Source organism: Phoenix dactylifera, chromosome 10, assembly GCF_051530095.1.
Source record: "Phoenix dactylifera cultivar Ajwa chromosome 10, Ajwa_hap1_PhDact_Kaust_v1.1, whole genome shotgun sequence".
NCBI classification, from domain to species: domain Eukaryota; kingdom Viridiplantae; phylum Streptophyta; class Magnoliopsida; order Arecales; family Arecaceae; genus Phoenix; species Phoenix dactylifera.
This window is the reverse complement of record NC_143199.1, coordinates 15,792,083-15,808,786: the sequence shown is the minus strand read 5'-3', so window position 1 is coordinate 15,808,786 and position 16,704 is coordinate 15,792,083. Positions and strand designations below refer to the sequence as shown.

Genomic DNA, 16,704 nt, shown 5'->3' with positions numbered 1-16,704 from the left:
AGAATAGATTCTATAAAAAGAAACCCTTCCTCAAAGGTAACTCAAGCAAAGAAAAGGGTAAGGACAAAGAAAAGGAAAAAGAAACTCCCATTTGCTATGAGTGTAACAAACCCGGGCATTATAAGATAGATTGCCCGGATTTGAAATGGATGGCAAGAAAACTGAAAAAGAAGAACTTCATGGCTGAATGGAGTGAAAGTGAGGAATCAAGTTCGGAGGAGGAAGATCATCAAGAGACGGCCCAAATGTGTCATATGGCCAATGACGATGAGGTGGATTCTGAACTTGACTGTGATTTTACTGTTGATGAATTACATGATGCATTCTTAGAACTCATGGAAGAACATAAGAAACTAATTAATAAAAATAAAGTTCTAAAAGAAGAAAATCAATCTCTTATCAAAGATAAGTTAAAATTGTCTCATAACTGTGAAACATTAAGTAGGAAACTTACAAATGAAACCAAGAATCTAATTGCTGAAAATATCAAGCTAAAAGAAGATGCTGAAAAATATAAATCCTTGGTAGATAAATTTACACTTAGTTCTACCAAATTAAATATGATTCTTGATAGTCAAAAAGCTGTATATGATAAGGCTGGTTTAGGATATAAAACAAATAGGAAACAAAAATTCTTAAAGAACATTTTTGTAAAAGCTAAAAGTGAAAATATTACTTGTTATTGCTGCAATAAGTTAGGACATAGAGCACATGAATGTAACTATAGAAAGTCCAGTCAAAACAAATTAAGTAATAATCAAAAGATTAAATTCAAGAAAGTTTGGGTTCCAAAAGGAACATGGAGTACTAACCCTAAAGGACCCAACTTAGTTTGGGTACCTAAAGTTTCTTCTTGATCTTGATTGCAGGAGTGTCTTGCAGCTGATAAAGTGGAAAAACGATGGTATCTAGATAGCGGCTGTTCAAGACATATGACCGGTGACGTAGATCAATTTGTCACCTTGGAATCAAAGAAGGGTGGAGTAGTGACCTATGGAGACAATGGTAAAGGGCATATCATTGGAAAGGGTAAAATTTTCATTACTCCATCTATTTTTATAGAAAATGTCTTATTAGTTAAGGGTTTGAAACATAACCTTCTTAGCATAAGTCAATTTTGTGATAAAGGGTTTAAAGTCACATTTGAAGCATCTGTATGCATAATCACAAATCCTAAAGATAATAGCATTGTACTTGTAGGACAAAGGCAAAGAAATATTTACTTAGTAGATCTTCATGAGTTAGGCAAGAAAAATGGATTATGCTTAATTACTAATGAAGAAAAGAAAAATGAAACTAGTTGGCTTTGGCATCGAAGACTAGGACATGCTAGTATGGAATTAATATCAAAACTAGTCAAGAAGGATTTAATAAAAGATGTGCCAAAATTGATCTTTGAAAAGGACAAAATCTGTGGACCATGTTCATTGGAAAAACAAACTAAATTATCTTTCAAATCAAAGAATATAGTATCAACAACTAGACCATTTGAACTCATACACATGGATTTATTTGGACCTACTAGAACTGCAAGTCTAGGAGGGAAGAAGTATGGACTAGTTATTGTTGATGATTTTTCAAGATATACATGGGTTTCATTTTTGGCCCATAAGAACGAAGCATTTTCAGAATTCTTGAAACTGTATAATAATATCATAAATGAAAAGAAACTCACCTTAGTAGCAATTCGAAGTGATCATGGTACTGAATTTGAAAATCAACACTTTGAAGAATTTTGTACTAAAAATGGTATTTCACATCAATTTTCAGCACCTAGAACGCCTCAACAAAATGGGGTTGTTGAAAGGAAAAATAGGACATTGGCAGAAATGGCACGCACGATGTTGTGTGAGTCAAATCTTCCAAAGTACTTTTGGGCTGAAGCTATAAGCACTGCTTGCCATATTCTAAATCGAGTTTTAATACGACCAATAACCAAGAAAACTCCTTATGAACTTTGGAAGAATAAGAAACCAACTGCTAAATATCTTAAAGTATTTGGATGTAGATGTTTCATCTTAAACAATGGCAAGGAGGATCTAAGTAAATTTGATGCCAAGTCAGATGAAGGTATCTTCTTAGGATACTCCACATCTAGCAGGGCATACAGAGTATTCAATAAAAGAACTCTAGTAGTGGAAGAGTCAGTCAATATTATATTTGATGAGTCTGATAGTGAGTCTGCTAGGAAAGAAAATATTGTTGATGATGATACAGGAATTATCGACTTTGAAAAATTGAATATTGATGACGTGCCAATTCAAGATAAGGGAGATGATTGCGTGCCACCACAATCTCAAAACTTGCCAAAGGAATGGAGGTATGCATATGGACACCCTAAAGACTTAATCATTGGTGATCCATCTCAAGGGGTAAGAACTCGATCATCTCTTAAAAATTTAAATGATTATCTTGCTTTTGTTTCACAATTAGAACCTAAGACTTATGAAGAAGCTGAAAAAGATACTAATTGGATAAATGCCATGCAAGAAGAATTAAATCAATTTAAAAGAAGTAATGTATGGACATTAACTGAAAGACCAAAGCATAACTCAGTAATTGGAACAAAATGGATATTTAGAAATAAATTAGATGAAAATGGAGTAGTTATGAGAAATAAGGCTAGACTTGTAGCTAAGGGATACAATCAAGAAGAAGGAATAGATTTTGATGAAACATTTGCTCCTGTAGCTAGATTAGAGGCTATTAGATTACTTCTAGCATTTGCATGTTTCATGGATTTCAAATTGTATCAAATGGATGTGAAGAGCGCATTCTTAAATGGTTTTATTGAAGAGGAAGTATATGTAGAACAACCTCCTGGTTTTGAGAATCATGAATTGCCAAATCATGTGTTTAAACTACATAAGGCATTATATGGATTAAAGCAAGCTCCTAGGGCTTGGTATGATCGATTAAGCAAATTTCTGCTTAATAATGACTTTAGTAGAGGAAATGTAGACAAAACACTATTTCTCAAAAGAAAGGACAAAAATCTATTAGTGGTTCAAATATATGTAGATGACATAATCTTTGGTGCCACAAATGATACTCTTTGCAAAGAATTTGCTGATTTAATGCATGGAGAATTCGAAATGAGTTTGATGGGAGAACTAAGCTTCTTCCTAGGATTACAAATCAAACAAACTAAGGAAGGCATTTTCATTCATCAAACTAAGTACACAAAGGAAATACTAAAGAAGTTTGGGAATGAAAATCATAAGGGAGTAGGCACTCCAATGAATCCTACTAGTAAGCTAGACAAAGATGAAAAAGGGAAGAGTATTGATATTAAGCTTTATAGAGGACTAATTGGATCCTTGCTCTACCTTACTGCTAGTAGACCAGACATCGTATTTAGTGTAGGAATATGTGCTAGATACCAATCAGATCCTAAGGAGTCACATTTAAGTGCTGTTAAAAGAATCCTTAGATATTTAAGAGGAACTACAAATATTGGATTATGGTACTCTAGAGACTCTTGTCTAGATTTGCTTGCATACTCAGATGCTAATTTTGCTAGATGCAAATTAGATAGGAAAAGCACAAGTGGCACATGTCAATTCTTAGGAAACAACTTAGTATCATGGTTTAGCAAAAAGCAGAATTCAGTGGCACTGTCAACAGCTGAAGCTGAATATATAGCTGCTGGTAGTTGTTGTGCTCAAGTACTATGGCTTAAGCAACAACTAGAGGACTATGGGGTTAAGCTAGATAATATTCCTATTAAGTGTGATAATACTAGTGCCATCAATCTTACTAAAAATCCGGTTCAGCACTCTAAAGCCAAACACATAGAAATACGATATCATTTTATTAGGGATCATGTGCAAAATGGAAACATATGTATTGAGCATATATGCACTGAAAAACAATTAGCCGACATATTCACAAAACCATTGAGTGAAGATAGATTCTGCATGCTAAGGAGGGAATTAGGCATATGTGATCCTTTTTATTGAAGAAATATAAAAGGGAGCAAGTAGTCTCATGATACATTCCTCCAATTTCTAAAAACCCATGAAACATGAGTCAAACTTGTTATCTATAGATTCCTTACTCATGTATCATTGTCCCAGAAAGAATTTATAAGGATTGGAAGCAAAGAAAATTTTTAGAAGCAAAAAGGAAGAGAAAAGAAAAATTCTGCACTTGGGTCGACCCAACCCAGAATAGGGTCGACCCAACGTTGAGTCGACCCAAGAAATTTCTTGAGTCGACCCAACGTCAGGACCCCACTGTTAAAGGGGGACCCGAGAGCACTATTAGGGCACTGTTTGCCCTTATCCTCTTCTGAATACTCTAATCCCCACTCTCCAAACTCCTCCAAACTCCTCCAAACAGTAGATTACCTTAAGATCTTGGAGAAATGGGACCCAAAAGAGCCGTAGCCAAGAGATCCGGAAGAGTCTCACGGATCCAACGTGAGGAAAGGCAACCTACGGAGCCATCTACCGTGTCTCCACAACGTGAGGCACGTGCGGAGCCACCTCCTCCTCCTTCCCCCTCAGTTATACTTGCAAGATTTGCGGGGAGACCGGTTACAATGGGGAGAAGGATCCATTCCGAGTTCTTTGATCAAGAAGGGTTTAGGTTGAGGGAATAGATCCAAAGGCAAGGTTGGGAGTATCTTTGCTCCCTAGATGTGATGATCAACCCCGGATTAGTTCGGGAGTTCTATGCCTTCCTTAAAACTGAAATGGGAGGGCTTGTTTCGGAAGTTCGAGGAGTTAGGGTTCGAGTTTCCGAGGAAAGTTTGAGTGAGCTACTTCATCTACCCTGCGAAGGAGCCACTCCGGAAAAACCAGAAAACAAGATGAGAGCTCTGCAGTTGATTATGGAAAATGAGGGCTTTGACTTCTCAGAAAAGGTAATAGCAAGCTCTTTATCTGCTGAAATGAGATTATTGCTTAGTATCATAAATAGAATTTTATTTCCAAAGAGCGGGAGATTCGATCGCATCACAGAGCGAGATTTAGTAAGATTATTGCTTAGTATCATAAATAGAATTTTATTTCCAAAGAGCGGGAGATTCGATCGCATCACAGAGCGAGATTTAGTAGTGATGGAGTATATTATTCAGGGTATTCCCCTGAATCTCCCGGCCATGATACTGAAGCAGATGAGGAAAATGATCTGCAACTCCAGAGTATCCCTACCTTATGGTATGATACTCACTTTGGTTTTTCGACAGCACGGCATATCTGTCGAAGGGGAGGTATCCAGGCATCTGCTTCATACTGACACATACACTGCACGGACACTTATACGTATGGGTTATGAGAAAGTGAACGGGCAGTGGATTCATACTGGAGCAGGGATTCAGGGTGAGGCACCAGAGGGTGAGGCAGAGGATGATGCACCAGATATTGGAGACCCTATCCCTGAGGATGAGGAGCACATGGATCATCCTACTGTACCTTCCGAGGCTGGACCATCGTCATCTGCTCCTCCGAGAGATACAGATGAGTTCTGGAGTAGGCTGACTGAGATTATGACAGCTCAGGCCAGGACCATCACTGACGGGCTGACAAGCAGATTGGATATTATGTCAGCTCAGGCGAGGACTGTCACTGATGGGCTGACGAGCCAACTGGACATCATGACTGCGGAGATCAGTGATCTGAGGCAGCAGGTAGGAGCACTCCGGAGAGAGAGAGAGACCCATGGACCTTCTGTGCCACAGGCTGCTGAGTCAGAGATATCGGCACAGAGTCATCCAACTCGTCGTGCTCCACGCCAGACACAGTCTCACCAGGCTCGACCTCCCCTCGCCACGTACACTAGGAGGATGAGGACTAGATCCCAGCCATTAGATACTCCCTAGGCAGATATTAGCATTTCTGGTTAGAGCCTAGGCTAGATATCTAGTTCTCATATGTATTTTGCTTTTATCATATATGTTTAAACTTTGATTAAGGAATATTGTATCTGTTTTTGTTTTTGGGCATGAATGTACTAAAATGTTCCTATTTTGATCAATGAAGTTTGAATGCTTGTTATTTATTGTGTCTTTTCCCATGCATCTATTTGATGATAACAAAAAGGGGGAGAAGTAAAGAAAGAGTAATGTAATAGGGGGAGAAGTAAAGACAGAGTGATAAGAGAAGTAAAGAAAGAAGGAGAAATAACGAAATAACTTGTAAAACAACTTGAAAATCATATAGGAAAGCATATGCATCCAAGGGGGAGCAATTTGCAACAATGAAAATGATCAAGTCAAAAATTTCTATCAAATTTCAAAATTTGGCACATAGAATTTCAGAATTTGGCACGCACCTTTCACACCTCGATACATAACCTGAAACTCATGTTTTATCTCAAATTTTTGGAGTTTCATCTTTAATGAATTATAAATGAAAGGGGGAGCAATTCAAAAAGTCAAATTGGCAACATTTGAATGATATAGGGGGAGACTTCACTCTTATATATGAAAAGCTGAAATTCAGCAAGTTAAGCCCTTTCAAAAACTGATTTTAAAATAAGTATCAAAAGGTTCATACTCTTTATTTTGTAATCATCAAAAAGGGGGAGATTGAGGATGATAGTGTTATTTTGATGATTAACAAGCAATTATCTAGAGTATGTTATAAGTTAAATCGATACTTCATTTATAAGTCTATTACTCTCAGTATATTTGGATAAATTGATATAGATACATTTCATTATTTATTTGAATGAATCTAACCTTGAGATGCAGCAAAGTGTGGATTGAGTCGACCCAAAGGATGATTGGGTCGACCCCGGCACATCTAGAAAGCATTTGGCACACTTCTGCAAAAATGGCACAAATGAACAGTGAGTTGGGTCGACCCAAGGAAAGCATGAGTCGACCCAAACATCAAGATCCTCAAACAGAAGACAAAAAATGGTTCTCTGGATTTACTGAGAGGGTCGACCCAAGATATAGTTGAGTCGACCCAAGCTTGAGTTGACCCAAACCCTGAGAGGGTCGACCCAAAGGCAAGACAGAACAGAAGACAGAAAAGGTTCTCTGAAAACCCTGTTAGGGTCGACCCAAGAAGAAGTTGAGTCGACCCAACTGAACCGTGAGTCGACCCAAAGAAAGGTTGGGTCGACCCAAGTGAAGGAAGGCTAAATTTCAAGTTTCTGTGGATTCTGAGAGGGTCGACCCAAGGAATGTTTGAGTCGACCCAAGTGAAAGTTGGGTCGACCCAAGGACAGGTTGAGCCGACCCAAACACGGGCAGAAGCATAACGGCTAGTTCTGCAGATGTACTTTTTGTCCTTCCAACAGTGAGTAACGGCTAGTTTTTGAATTCTAACCATTGGGGCTTGTCCAATGGAGGTAGGAAACTATTTAAAGGGGCACTATTCATCAGATAGAACAACTTTTCCAAAGAATATCAAAGAGTACACAAGAAAGAGAAAGTGCCCTAATCTTCTTCATCCAAGTGCTTCATTCAAGAATCAAAGAAAGGGGTTGAGCAGATTCAAAGAGTCATCAAGAGCTCCATCCTCCCTTGAAGAGTGAAGCATCCTTGACAAAGAAGAGAGAAGTCACTACAAGCGATAAATACTTTCTAAACTCTTCTTTGTTGATTATATTGTTTTATTTGCTCATCTAGGAGTTTAAATCTTCCTTCTTTATTTGTTAAACTACTTGTAAAGGTTGGTTGGTTAGCCCGCAAAACCAACGGAATAGGTTGATTGGTGAACCCGAAAAACCAATTGTAAAGGTTCGTTGATGAGCCCGTAAAACCAACAAAGGTTCGTTGGTGAGCCCGTAAAACCAACATAGGTTTTTGGTGAACCCGGAAAACCAAAATGTAAAGGTTTTTGGATTGTGAGCCCGGAAAACAATCCAACTGTAATCCGCGGGATTATAGTGAATTCCCAAGGGGTCGCTTGGGGAGTGGACGTAGGTGCTAAGGAGAGCACCGAACCACTATACTTTGTGTTGTTTGTATTGTGATCTGTTTTAGCTTACTAATCATTCATTTGACACAAGTAAGATAGTTAAAATTAAAAGAAACCAATTCACCCCCCCTCTTGGCTTGTCACCTTAGGCAACATCTCGAATACATCAAGAGGAGAGAAGGCAGAGGGTTTTGCGATTTCTTAAGTGCTAGTCACCGCTTTAGCAGCACTGCTTCAGTGGCACCCGGTGCCGATAGCTGGACTCCTCTGTCCTCTCAATTAACATGAGGTGGAAGCCCTCAAATGGGCTGCCAACCATGGGCCCAAAAGGATATTGGGCTCAGATTAGGCCCGGATATTACAATTATGATAGGTTGCAATGGCAAGCAACATTCGAATGAACTTCAGCATGGCTACCGGTGAAAAGGTATCCTGATAGTCAATGCCTTCGTGCTGACTATAACCTTTTGCCACTAACCTTGCCTTATAGGTCTCTACCTTGCCATCCGAACCCATTTTTCTTTTGTAGATCCATTTACACCCAATAGGTACTATACCTTCAGGCAGATCTACTAAGGTCCATACTTGGTTGGAATGCATGGAGTCTATTTCTGACTTCATCGCATCAATCCATTTTTCGGAGTCGATGTCTAACATTGCTTCGTTGTAGGTCTTGGGATCATCACTATGATATCTTTCTCCCATGAGGAACTCTTCCTCTATGTCCTCTGTAAGCATACCTAAGTATCTTTCAGGAGGATGGAAGATCCTACTGGATCTATGAAGTGGACGAGGTTCTTCATGTATTGGCTCAAAGTGAATAGGTTCACTAGGTTCAATTGCTCGTTCCTCCTCAGAGACTTTCTCTTTGAGCTCAATTCTTCTTCCACTGCCTCTATCAAGGATAAACTGTTTTTCCAAGAAGATGGCATGTCGGCTCACAAATACTTTGTGATTCTCTGGGATGAAAATATTATATCCTAACAACTCTTTAGGATATCCAATGAAACGAGCACCAATTGTCCTAGCCTCTAACTTGTCTGCCTGTTGTCGCTTGACTTGGGCCGGACATCCCCAAATCTTGAGATAACCGAGACTTGGTTTCTTACCATGCCATATCTCATACGGTGTGGTTGGAACGGACTTAGAGGGAACTCTATTCAATATGTAGATAACTGTAAATAGGGCATCTCCCCATAAGAATAAGGGTAAGTCAGTAAAGCTCATCATGGACCTGACCATATCCAATAGGGTTTGATTCCTCCTTTCTGACACTCCGTTGAGTTGAGATGTTTCAGGAGGTGTCCATTGTGAAACTTGTTGCCCAAGGTGACAACCCAAGAGGGGGGGTGAATTGGGTCTTTTAAAAACTTTTCAACTACTTCTAATCTTTTAGAGTTAACTAAGCTAAGTTGTATGGATGCACGGAGAAGAGTTAAGCAAGCATAGTATCTAAGTAAGTAAGTGAGTGAGAAAGTTAGATAACAAAGAGCATCACAAACACAACAAAAGTATAGTGGTTCGGTGCATCCCAGCACCTACATCCACTCCCCAAGACCTCTTGGGAATTTCACTATAATCCCTCAGAATACAGCCGGTTGTTTTACAAGCTCACAACCCAACTTATTGTTTTGCGAGATCACAACGAACTCGGTCGGTTTTCACAGGCTCACCGACTAGAACCAACCGATTGTTTTCACGGGCTCACAATCCAACCCAGTTGGTTTTCCCAAAGGCTCACCAACCACAACCTTACAACGATTGTTTTTCGGGTTCACAATCAACCCAGTTGGTTTTCCCAAAAGGCTCACCAACCACAACCTTACAACGTTGGTTTTTCCTTTGGCTCACCAACAAACCTTAACACCGTTGGTTTTTCCTTTGGCTCACCAACAAACCTTAACCTCTTGATTCAATCCCTTGATTGAATCAAGTTACAAGATATTAGACTAAGAATTTAAAGCAAATACAAGCTTCTTAACTAAGCAAATATAGCAAATATAAACAAATAGAGTAAAGAGAAGCCCTCAAACGAGTTTTGAAGATGAAGGAGCTCGGCTTCTTCTTTACTTGACCCTCTTCTGATTTGGCACGAAGTAGAGGATCACTGAGGCAGCACACGGATGGAGAGGAAGCTTTGGGATTCACTTAGATGCTCTTCTTCTCTCTATTTTACTTTGAATGGCTCTTTTGTGCTTATGGGAGATTTCCCTTGTAATCTCTTTGAAATCTCTTTCCTAAATGTTCTTTCCCACTTCCATACCTTCTCCCCTAGCTCTCCTTTTGATTTTATAGCTTTAGATGTCGTGAAAACAAAAATCTAGCCGTTAGAGACAAAAATAGAGCCGTTGTGCACAGTCTGCAACTCCTGACAATGTTTCCGTTGGGATTGGAGTCGACTCGCGCGATCTGGAGTCGACTCGCCTGTTGCAGGAGTCGACTCATGCTTTTCTGGAGACGGTTCGGCAACTGTTCCGGATTTGAATTAAAGTGCTGTCTCGACTTGGAGTCGACTCGACTCAACCTGGAGTCGACTCCCCAATGTCCGGAGCTGACCTGGCATTTTTGGAGACGACTCGTTCCAAGGAATCCTGAGATGTATTTTTCAAGTTTGCTCACTCGAGTCGACTCGGAAATTTTGGGAGTCGACTCGGCGCTCAGACCCAGAAATTCCGATCTTCTGTCTGTTGACTTGTGCCGTCTCGGAGTCGACTCGAACTGTCTCGGAGTCGACTCGGCCTCAGTATCCGAAAAACAGTCTTCTGTCTTTTGGGGTCGCGCTGCCTTGGAGTCGACTCGAACTGTCTTGGAGTCGACTCGCCTCTCAGAGACGAAAATACCGTCTTCTGTCTTTGGGGTTGCGCTGTCTTGGAGTCGACTCGGACTTTTCGGGAGTCGACTCGGCTCACAGTGTCCGAAATTTGCTCTCTGACTTTTGCCTTGTTTTCCTCTGGGAGTCGACTCTCGCTTCCTTAGGAGTCGACCTGCCAGCCATCGGAGTCGACTCGAGTTCTTCAGGAGTCGACTCGGCTCTCAGGGTCCAAAATAGCTTCTCTGTCTTTCTGTTTGTTACTCCCTGGAGTCGACTCGTTCTACTCTGGAGTCGACTCGGCAAGCATCGGAGTCAACTCGAATTTTTCAGGAGTCGACTCGAGGACTATTCTTTTGAATTTTTTCTTTGAATTTGCTCCTCCAGCTTGAATACTTTAAGCTTGAAACTAGGGCCAATGAAGTGTGGCTTTCTTCCAACTCTTCTTGAGAGCTTTTGAGGCCTTCTTGTATTTTTCCAACTTGCTATGTTCCTTGCAAAACAAATTATCTTTCTTCTTGCAACACAAACATTAGTATTTATACTTCAAGGTTTTGTGATCATCAAAATCAATCTTTAAATCAATCTTTGGGTCATCAGTCTCCCCCTTTTTGATGATGACAAAACTTGGAGTATATGCAATATAAAATATATTGTGTTCTAGAAGTAATGTATAGCTAAGTTGTTTGAAGTAGAAAATATATATCTTTAAAATATACTTCATGATAATGCTTTAGATTTAATCAACTTAACATAATCAACACATAAAGCATTATGAGCATATACCTAGATATTTCTCCCCCTTTTTGACAACATCAAAAAGATAGTGAAACATTAAGCACAAAGATAAGAATACTCAAATATTTCTTTTTCTTATTGTACTCTGATTTGCATGTCAAATTATTGTAAGGATATGAATCATATAACTCAAGGCAATAATATTAGAATAAGATTAATGAGCATAGATCAGAGCCAATTAAGATAATTTCAGAGCAGAACACATCGAATGTGATTCCAAAGATAGTTTTCAAATCAAGTGTAGGTGGAATCTTTCTTAAGTTAATTCAAGAAGTACCACGAATGATATTCAAAGAAAGCACGAATGGAAATCTAACCTCTCTTCAATAATAAGTATGAAAGCTTGTTCATTTAAGATATTTTGCCCAATATATTAAGTATTTTATCAACATGAGAGCAATTTAATTAATTTTCAGAGTATAAGATCAATATATTAAGTATGATTGCAAAGTTCTTTTATGGTGTAAAAATAGTGGCATAAATGCCAAAACATGAATTCATGCAATTTATGATATATCTTAGAGCATACATAAAATTCAAAGCTTTGAAGGTTCTTTTAAAGACTTTATTCCTAAAAAAAAAGCACATTTTGGTACATATAATAATGAATTGGCACAAAATTGAAGTTCTGAAGAACAAGCCAATAAGAACACATTAATGAATTCCAAAAAGAGGTTTTCTAAGAGATACTCAAGAGAATTCAACACATTATTCTCCCCCTTTTTCAGTAAGTTAGAGGCTCTTAAGATCAACTGTTTGAATTGCAATTTGGTTCATGATTTATGCCTAAGATATATTAACCAAATAACAAGCCTCAAGGTGTATCATAAAGATTTTCAGATTTAAATTTCAGATGATACATATTAGAGAGTATTAGGATAACTTTTCATTTAGTATTCTTTCTCTCTCCTTTAGTCAGAGATTTATGCGATTAAGTTCCATAAGATCTCTCCTTCTGAGATTTTCTTTCTCCCCCTCAATTGATCATTCCATTTAAGAGTTTAGAATTTGAAGATAATGTTCAATAAAATTGTCAATCTCAAAAAAAAATATTTTCTATAAGTTTCAGCTTATTTTCATAAGACTCAATATTTGAGATAAGACAACCTTTATAGAACTCATCTCAAGGTATAAACTTATTATATAATTAAAGCAAGTCTTGCAATATAAGGAGGTTCATCAAAATCAATCCATAAAAAATCAAGGTATGCATCAAATTAAAGTAATTTTAGGATAAGATACTGAATATCTAAATCTCCCCCTCAAAAGATGCATTCCTCTTTAATCATTCTTTTCTTTTGTTGAATTTCAAATTTTAATGACAAGCGTGAATAAAACTAAAATTCTATGATATCGAGAATGTAGAGTGATCTAGAATTATTCAAAATTTATAGCAATCACTCTTTTTAATCTTTCAAGAACAAGTTATGCTTCCTCTTAATCTTTGAGAGAATGTACTGAAATATTACTCAGAAAATGATTCATTTGAAGCTCAAATTCTTTTAAAAGCATTTACATTTTCTTTCTTTTAAGAATCATTTGAGTGAGCTGAAATGTTTCTAGACTTAAGATCATTCACTCTTTTAATAATATATATATATTGATGGAAGTCTTTAATAATGTAGGAGCGAAAAACATATAGATGATTATTGAAGTATATATAGTTATAGAACTCAATTTCTTAATCATAATTTTTCAGCAATGTATACATGAAGCACAATAAATCTTTTTAATATCAAAATAAAATTATATATTTAAAAATATTTGTTTGCAATCAAGATCATTGAAAGACACATCATTTAGACCAATATTAGTACACTTTAACGATAAGAAAAGATATGTTTCGGATGCGTATCGAGACAATCAACCAAGGTGTCAAAATTAATTCTGTTTTTCTTATGTTAAAGTTTTTATTTAGAAATCATATTGAGTTTAAGCTTTTATACAAAATCAGATTCTGAATTTCATAAAGATTTTCAATAGAGGCTTTCAAAGTCATAATTTGAGATATGTATCTTCCACATTGTAGCTCATCTTAAATCATTACGATTGAAAACACATATTTCAAACATTCAATCAAATTGTCCAAGTATGGAGCATTACAAAATATTGAGAACCCATAATTCAAGATATCATGCCACATGCAACATATATTATGTGTTAAGTCATGCATTAAAATAACAAGCATGTCAATGATCAAAATCAATTCTTTTCAAATAAACTCCCCCTGTTAAATATAATCTTGCATTGATTTCATCCTTAAAGTGTGTTTTCAAGTGACAAAAAATTTGACTTGATTCTTCTTATATACTTTCATTTACTTTATCTTTCATTTTTACTTTCTTATGCTCTATACTCTATTTGTTCCCTATCCGGTAGAGTTGGAAGGTGCACGAGGTACTACCACTAGCCTCCCTCTTGTGCCGTCCCTAATATACCCTACACCGAATAGTTGGGTCAAATAGTGCCGGGTACTACCACTAGCCTCCCCATTGGCACCATCCCTATGATGAGCAATATAGAAATGTTAAAATGTTCACTTCAAACATTTCCTGTTTAAGTGTAATTAATTACGGATTTTATCCCTTCCAAATGTGCCGAATATATTATGCTTGTTATGCTTTTCCTTAAGATTGGAGTATTTGCCTTTACTTAGATTTTACTTCTCTTGAATAATATTCATTTTCTTTTCTTTATCTCTCTCTCTTTTTGTTATTCTCAAGTAATTTACATGAAAGAGCAGAATAAAGAAATAATCTTATGTATCATATAGATGTATATCATGCAAACAACATTTTCATTGTGCTCAAGGATTCATAATCTCTCACAAGTTATTTTAAATCAAAATTTTAAGCATAAACTTGTATATTTCATGGTTATGACATAGGCAAAGATATATTTTAGTTTGGGCAAACCATGAAATAATTTCTAAAAGTATAAGTCAATCAATACATATATAGACATGATATCAAAAATTAATAATTAAAGACTTTAATCATGCCATAATAAGATTTAAGTTATTGACTTTGCTCAATTAATTTATGAGAGAGGTATCTAAAATTACCGATTCATTCTGCATTCTTCAAGTCAAATATCTACTAGATTTCTTATGTATGAACTTTTGGCTGAAGAAGGTCCTCTCTCTTGTTTGCATGTGAATGTTTATTGTATCTTACATGGAGATATCTTTCAAGTTGAAATCTCTCACTTTCTTGCTCAAGGATCCTGCATTATTAACAAAATTCTTTTCTTTCTTGAAGGAAAGTCATTAGTTTCTTCAAGATATAAACCATTCATCCAATATATTTTTAACTAGATGACTCAATATACGATATGACAATAGTTGAATGTTGAGTCTCTTTACTCAAGAGATTGCCTAAATATAAGCAAGCACATATCACTTGAACTAAAGAGATAGTTTCATTAACCAAGATGGTTCAAGGACAAGTATGTGAGGCAATAGGAAGATTTATCAAGGTCAAATCAATTTTTTATTTTCAAAATTAATTTAGCTTAGATTCTATTTGCTTAAGATAATTATCAATAAGGCATGCTAGCTAAGTTTTGATCAAATTGCCTTAAACAATTATTTCTATCAAAATTCAGATTATGATTCATTTGTTATCAATAAAATATGATTCATTAGAGTTAGATTGAAGTCTTGCACAAGGGCATATAATGAGCATACAATCTGGTCTACTAGCTGTATGATAAAATAATTATTTTATCATGTTTCAATACAGCTTTAAAACAATAGATCTACTTTGCTCATCCTTTTCAAATTCTACAAGATGGGGTCATAGACATACCTTCTTCATGCCAATCTTCTATAAGAGTTTTCTTGTGGACTAACTTTGGTCAATGAAGATCCCCTTTCTTGTTTGTCTTAATTTGGATTTTGAGAGAAGATGTTAATTCATTCATCATACACATTTCAAACTCACCTTGCATGAGCTTAGTAAAATCTTCATATAAATCTTCATTAGTAGAACCAAAAATGATGTCATCAATGTATACTTTGAGCAAATAAGATATCACAAATTCTTCTTTTTGATGCATAGATTTATCACTATTACTTTCTATCAAAAAGGTTACTCAAGCTTTTATATCATGCTTTTGATGCTTCTTCCAAATCATATATTGCTTTATCATATTTGTAATGAGTGTATTCAAATATGGTGGTTATTTAACATATATCTTCTTTAATAAAATAAGCACATAGGAGTGTATTCTACACATTCATTTGATAGAATATAAGGCTCATAAAGCAAGCAAATGATAATGGTGATCTTTACTTCTAATCATGCAAGAATTTCAACAAGATCTATTTCATCTTTTCTTGATTTAGTCTTTTAGTAGTCATTAATTTTTCTTCATTTAGTGCATTTCTGAAAACTCAATTTGGTTCTAATTATTAACAAGTTTTCAGATTGTTATATGTAAAAGATTAACCATATACATATATAATTTGATTTTAGTATTTTGATAATAAATCATTAGTCTCATAAAGAATAAAATGAATTGATATTTCTACAACTAGAATCTTTTCATGAATGTTCTATATGCATTGCTTGATGAATGATATCCAAAGATAGAAATATCTTTATCATATTTGGCATTATTTTCATAAGAACATATCAAGCATAACATGTACGACTGAAAAATATGAAAGATATGCAATAGTTCATTTTCTATTTTTCAGAAGATCAAAAGGAGTTTACATCAAAAATAGATATAATAGAAATCATATGTATGACAAGCAGTGATGATAGCTTTTAACAAAAATCATTTAAGTAGATGACTATCATAAACTATTGTCTTTTTCATTTCTTCAAGAGTTCCATTAACACTATTTTACTTAAGGTATCCTTGGTGCTGAAATAATTGAATTTAATATTATTTTCTGTATAAACTTTATCAGGATTTTGGTTTTCAACACTGTGCCATAATACTCTTTATCTTCACAGTTTGGAAACCTTTTTCATTTGAAACACTTTTACAAGATTTAGCAAATACAGAAAATACTTCAATTTTATTTGCCAAGAACAAATCCAATATAAGCTTTTGAAAACTTAGTGATGGAAACAACATCCTTAGATTTAGAAATTGAATCTTGTTTGTTTCCTTAGTTAACATGCATAGCAAACTTTGACCTTTCAGAAGATAATCTAAGTAAGCCAATGGCAAGGTCTTTTGAGATTAAGTACATACTAGCAT

The 16,704-nt window shown here is 36.1% G+C and overlaps 1 pseudogene across 1 annotated transcript in view; it reads right to left on the bottom strand.

Annotated features, from left to right (window-relative positions):
• Positions 1-564: 564 nt before the first annotated feature.
• Positions 565-16,704, bottom strand: part of LOC148702261 (uncharacterized) — a 117,679-nt pseudogene continuing 101,539 nt past the window's right edge. The window contains exon 13 of the transcript XR_016396621.1: positions 565-16,704. This exon is cut by the window's right edge and continues 19,754 nt beyond it. The product of XR_016396621.1 is annotated as an uncharacterized LOC148702261 (transcript).